The sequence below is a fragment of the Zeus faber genome, assembly GCF_960531495.2.
Source record: "Zeus faber genome assembly, chromosome: 1".
NCBI lineage: Eukaryota > Metazoa > Chordata > Actinopteri > Zeiformes > Zeidae > Zeus > Zeus faber.
This window is the reverse complement of record NC_137193.1, coordinates 17,212,250-17,218,249: the sequence shown is the minus strand read 5'-3', so window position 1 is coordinate 17,218,249 and position 6,000 is coordinate 17,212,250.

The following is a 6,000-nucleotide window of genomic DNA, read 5'->3' as shown; positions in this document are numbered from 1 at the left end:
CACACAAAAAAAAAAAAAAAAAAAAAAAGAGTAAACAACTGCCAGAGCGTTTTGACGCTTCATTCACCACTGTTACCACTGTACCACAGTTTAAAGCAATGAGGGGGGGAATATTCATGATTTCTACTCTGAATGAGCCGGCGCGGCGCTCTGTGTGCAAACAGGAAAAAACAGTTTGAGTGACTTGCGAGAAGAATACTAAGAAACCGTGAAGACTTTGTGAAAGGAAAAAGCAGAGAGATCGTTCTATTAAGTTTGATTTATTTCCATTCTATCTTATCTTCACACCCCTGTATATACTTTGAACAGAAATGTTTACATTTTCCGTTTAAAGTTGAGGTTTTCTTTACTTAGTTCTGTGTGTGTGTGTGTATATATATATATATTAAAAAAAAAACTTTTTTTAAAGCCTATCATGAAAAATCATACATTTGGGTCTCTGATGGGCCAAAAGTACTAACACAAAAACTGTGAAATAAGACAGCCCTATTGGTCCCTGTTTAAAAAAAAATGTGATTCAACAAGCCATTCAGATTTGCCTCGCCCTTGTACGACTAGTGGGGACTCACTAGATTTAGAACTTAACTAAGACCTAAGCATGGGAACTGCTCTGTTGTCTGTCTTTTCAAAGAAAGAGGAAATAATACCAACTGTCTCTGACAAAACTGCAGATGAGGGAAATCGTAGTTAATTCTGCCGTGTGTTTTGTGTGCATTTTTCCAAGATAAAACAAAATCACCTATAGAAAGTGTTTTTATTGTAGACGTTTCCTTATTGAATGAAACTAAACTGCATCTACTGGCATTATATTTGTCACCTTTAGTTTTTTATTTGCCTTGGGAATGAAAACGTAGCTTTCCCATGTTAATAAAGCTCTTTGAAATGAATAGAAAATCGAGAGAGCGAGATCGAGAGAAAGAGTGGAATAGTGATTATTTCAGTGTGTGCTTGGGAGCAGCAGAGCAGTGATTCATATTTTTCGGGTCCTTCGGCCAAAGCGTCGGACCAGTCACAATAGGTGAGTGTCAGCAGAAACCCCTCCAGCTTACCCACCCATCCATCCATTCGGGACAAATCCTTTCTTTTTTTTCTTCCCTTCCAGGCCCCGAAGAGGAGTGGAAGAGGGACTGGTGGAAAAGGGCCGCGACCCTGTGACTGGGTCGCTCGCTGCTGAAGGAGTTGCAAGTCCCTGACAATTGATTTTCCTTTTTTCATGTAGGAAATAGGTCACTCCCACACAGACACCCACCCACACACCCACCCATACATACTATACAGACATCAGCAACAATATTAAAACCACCACTCATAACCATTAATATAGTGTAGCTCTCCCTTGTGCCGCCAAAACAGCTCTGACCCATGTAGGCATGGGCGCCCATGACCCTGTTGTCAGTTCACCGGTTGTCCTTGCTTGGACCACTTTTGGTCGGTACTAATCACTGCATACTGGGAACACCCCACAAGACCTGTCGTGTTGGAGATGCTCTGACTCAGTCGTCTAGCCATCATAATCTTGGCCCTTGTCAAAGTCGCTCAAATCCTTACGCTTGTCCATTTTTTCTGCTTCCAACGCATCAACTTCAAGAAGTGACTGTTCACTGGCTGCCTAATATATCCCACCCCTTGACAGGTGTCATTGGAACGAGATGAGCAGTGTTATTCACTTCACCTGTCAGTGGTTTAATGTTGTGGCTGATTGGCGTATAGTTCAATTCTCTGCATTGAATGGATTTAGTCTGTTTTTGTCATAATATGAAACCTAATTCAAAAACATAGGAGTGGTGAGGAAATATGTCTCCATTTGAGACTGAAAATAATAATAGAATAGTCAAATAATAAAAAGAAACGTCAAATTTAGTTTTTGACCATTTAATAGTCAGCACATTCATTTTACATTACTTTTTGAAAAGGCTGAGGTGGCACCTTGCTTTAACTACCAAATGCAAAATACATCAAAAACTTTTTTTTTAATAAATGTGATAAAATAAATTAAATTTCCATATTCATTATTTAATATCAATAATGCTAATAATGCTCATAATAATAATTATAATAACAGATTAGTTTTGTTGGAGATTTGTCATTTGAATGAAATAAGGTTCTGAGCATTTTCAAGAAATACACAAGTCACTCCTTTCACGCCCATGCTCCGCTCTGCAGACTGAAATCAAAGGAAACAGAATCTAAGAAAGTGATTTCAGATCTGTAGACACAGTGGATTAACTCCTGGACTCCCCCCGCTCCCCTCTCTGCATCAATCTATCTATCTTCTATCGCTTAATCTGCACTCTCCCATGTCCAAACGAGAACAACTGTAAAGCATAACCTCCACACACACACACACACACACACACACACACACACACACACACACACACACACACACACCTCTAGTTTTTGTGGCGGTAGCCCTACATTTGTGTGTGTGATGCCCTTCAGGGGACTGCGCTGCGGTGCAGTTTGTTGCTTACAAGAATAATAATCCTCTGGAAGATTACCCTGCAGTTGGAATGATTATTTTACCGGTGCAGGGGATTAGACTTTGAAAGGAACCCCGCTTGTATTATTAAATGGACTTGGTCGACCCCTATCCAAGCTTAAACCTTCAGATCTAATTGTAAACCAGAGTTGCATATTAAAGAAAGAAGAAGAGGTTCAACAGTTATTTAGACCTTAGTGGAAGGCGAACTAGGGCAGAACACACATCTGTAGCAGTATGTCTGAGAAATGTGGACACACACACACATATGCATGCATGTATCCACATACATATATTAACTTGAGCCAGCCGGGGAACCCCCGGTGGAACTGAAAGCCGTGAGCCACAAAATGTTTAGCGACTGCCCCTTACTCAGACGCCTTTCCGTGTGATATGGCGGCTAATGCAATATAATTATGGCTTCTTCACGCGGAGACGTTTCCAGAGCCTGGCACACAGCCCCGGGGCAAAATAAATGCCCTAATCCAGAGCACAGGGCCAGATGAGGAGAGAATATTGATGGAGAGAAGCCAGGGAGATATATAGTTGTTCCGCTTTAGCATCCTAAGTAAGCTGGAGAGAGAGGGAGTGTGTGTGTGTGTGTGTGTGTGTGTGTGTGTGTGTGTGTGTGTGTGTGTGTGTGTGTGTGTGTGTGTGTGTGTGTGTCTGTTGGCATTGGTTAATGTGAAGAAGCCAAATATCCTGCTGCTTGCAAATTGTAGTTAAACGCATTCCTCTCCAAACCCAGCCCATGCACCTCCACCGATGTCTTTAAAGGGAAAAACCACCCATTTTCTGCATTAACATTGCCAAAACTATACCCCCAGGTTGTGAGGTGGTCCAGAAAAACAATACCTATACAGAGAGAGCGAGAGAGAGAGAGGTCTGCAGACATTCCCAAACAGCAGTGCTGCCATCATCACATCATACTCTGAGCCAGACGCCGCTGATAAATACCGGGATGCAAAGTGAGCTTGTTGAGGGCCTGATTAATTCAGATGTTTACACGTGCTTGAGCAAAATAGCTGGTAGTGCAGCGAGTTGCAAAAAAAATTAAAATAAAAAATATTTTTTTAATAAATAAATAAATAAATAAATAAAAACACAAAGAGGGAAAGCAAACTGTTCATCTCTTCTTTGCAGAACTGTTTCCATTTTTTGAGTTTGTGTAGTAGTGCCTGCTAAGATGAACCCAGCACACTCAAAGTGTACTCAGGTATCCTATGCTCAGCGCTGGTCTTCACCATCACTCCTAGTGTTGAGCTGAAGAAAGCGGAGGAGGAAGGACATTGCTATTTAGGATGACCTCTTATATAGCCAAAAATCTAAACACACGTATTTCATCATCAAAAAGAAAAAGGTGTTATATCTGATTTTATTATTTCATTTGTAAACAAACTGACTACGATCGCTTGCAATCATTGCTGACTGCAACTTTGGTCTGCCTCAATGGCTTTCAGACAACCTTGATGCGGTCAGAGCCATGTCCTCCCAAATACTTGAAATAGAACAGCAGGTTGTGATAAAAAAAAAAAAAGAACATTACATTTGAGAATTTGCCCAAAGTAATATGGGAGAATTTTGACCCCATGAGGACATGAAAATCGTGACTCCCCACAGAGAACCAGGGGGATGTCAAGTGTTTGTGGGTTGTATGTGCACTCCCCCTGATCAAGCAGAGGCCGCCTTCTTTTATCCCATCAATGAGGCTGCATGTCATATCTATGCACAAGTCCATCGGAAAGGAAATTGGGAAAACGAGGGAAAACATTAAAAGGTTTTCAGTCGAGGTGCCCGTGACGACATATTGAGGGTAAGGGTCGACTTCCCAGTTTGAAACTTATTTTATACTATTAATAAAGTGCAAAGCAGAATAGAATTTTGAAGTTCAGACATACTTTCCATAAGTTTTTTTTACTTTTCCGGGTCTCTAACTTTGGGGAGAGTGTTTTTAATTTTTTCTTTTCCTTTTTATTCATGAATATTAAGTTGACTGTCATGAACCGAAGGAATAACTCGTGCAAATTATAGAAATTGGCTTCAACCCCCTTTTAGGGTTCTTGAATATACAGTAGATATCTCCCATATCTAACAGCAAGAGTAAGGACGGAAAGATGTTAAACAGAAATACAGGAGGTCTTCGCCCTTCTTGATAAAGTTCACCTGCCTCTCTTTCTCCCCTCATCCATCCTGAAACCTTTCGTCCCGTCTCTCCTTTGCACTGGTATGACTTGTGCCTTATTCCACTCATCTCTTCACAATCTGTCTTTTCCCCTTCCTCTATAGATTTCTGCATCAATTCTCTATTTTTTCCACGCATCCATTCATCTATGTATCATTTATCCATCCATCCATCTACCATTTAGCCACAGATCGATCCGCCGATCCGTCCGTCCATCCATCCACCCCATCATCGTATCCTCCTTTGCCCCATCCCACCTGTCTCTCCCTTCCTCATCCACCCATCGGCATCCGCCTTTCAAATAAGGCTCCTCATGAACATTCAATTTGCCGGGGGAGCGGCTGGATCAACATGTGAGAGGATGCATCTGCAACTCAGATGTGTCCAGCTCGGAGCAGCGCATGATGGTCCCCAAAATGAGATCAAACACTCACCCTCGCTGGATCAACACCCGACGGTCGGTAAAGAAGAGGCGCGTTGCTTGTCAGACCCAAGGGGCGACCATAGCGGTTGAATGTTGAAGCCAGTGTGAAATTCCTTTGAAGGGAAGTTTGGCAAATGGTGGCTAGATGTTGGAAAATCTCGGACTTACCGTCAATAGAAAAAGAAGAAACTTCTAGAAATACAAGACGCTAGGTCCTAAAAAGCTAAAGTTACTTATTGTAATGGGCATCTGGGTTAAAAAAAAGTCCATAAAGAGAATATTAAAGCTTAAAGTGTTATATTTGGGTGTGAAGTTGCCTTGATTGGCATGTCTCCTTGTTCGCTTTCAAACAAGGTGGGCGCGTTTCTTCATTCCTCCGAAATCCCACTTGCCGGCCCGACGCCTCACCCAGCAGCAAGCCCCGAGCGCAGGACGCCTGGATGTCAGCCCCCCCACGCCGCCACCCGCAGACGGCCAGATATGCGGGCCCTCCACCATCCTTGGCACCCGCCGCAGAGAAGCCAGTGGGAGCAAAGGCCGACAGCCGCCTCCTGCACCCCAACCTATACCTGCGACAGAAAGCAGCCTCCAAGGACAACCCGGCCAGCAGGGCCAGGTGGCTTGTCACCTTCACCCGGTCGCCCCCTGGCCAACCACACCCCTGCACCAACCTACCAGCGCCCCGAAATGCAATTTGCCCCATTTGCTTTGCAGTAAGCTGGCGGCGGGTTGGCGGGGCTGCAAACAAACTGTGACCTATCATTTTGACAAAAAGTGATCAATCACATACAAATATATCAGAATCTTCCCAATCAGATTCATCATGCTTGTTGAAGGCAGCTGCCTCGTTTGACTGATCACTCCACTGTTATCCATGGTAATAAACGTTGAACTTCAAAACGTTGAACTTCA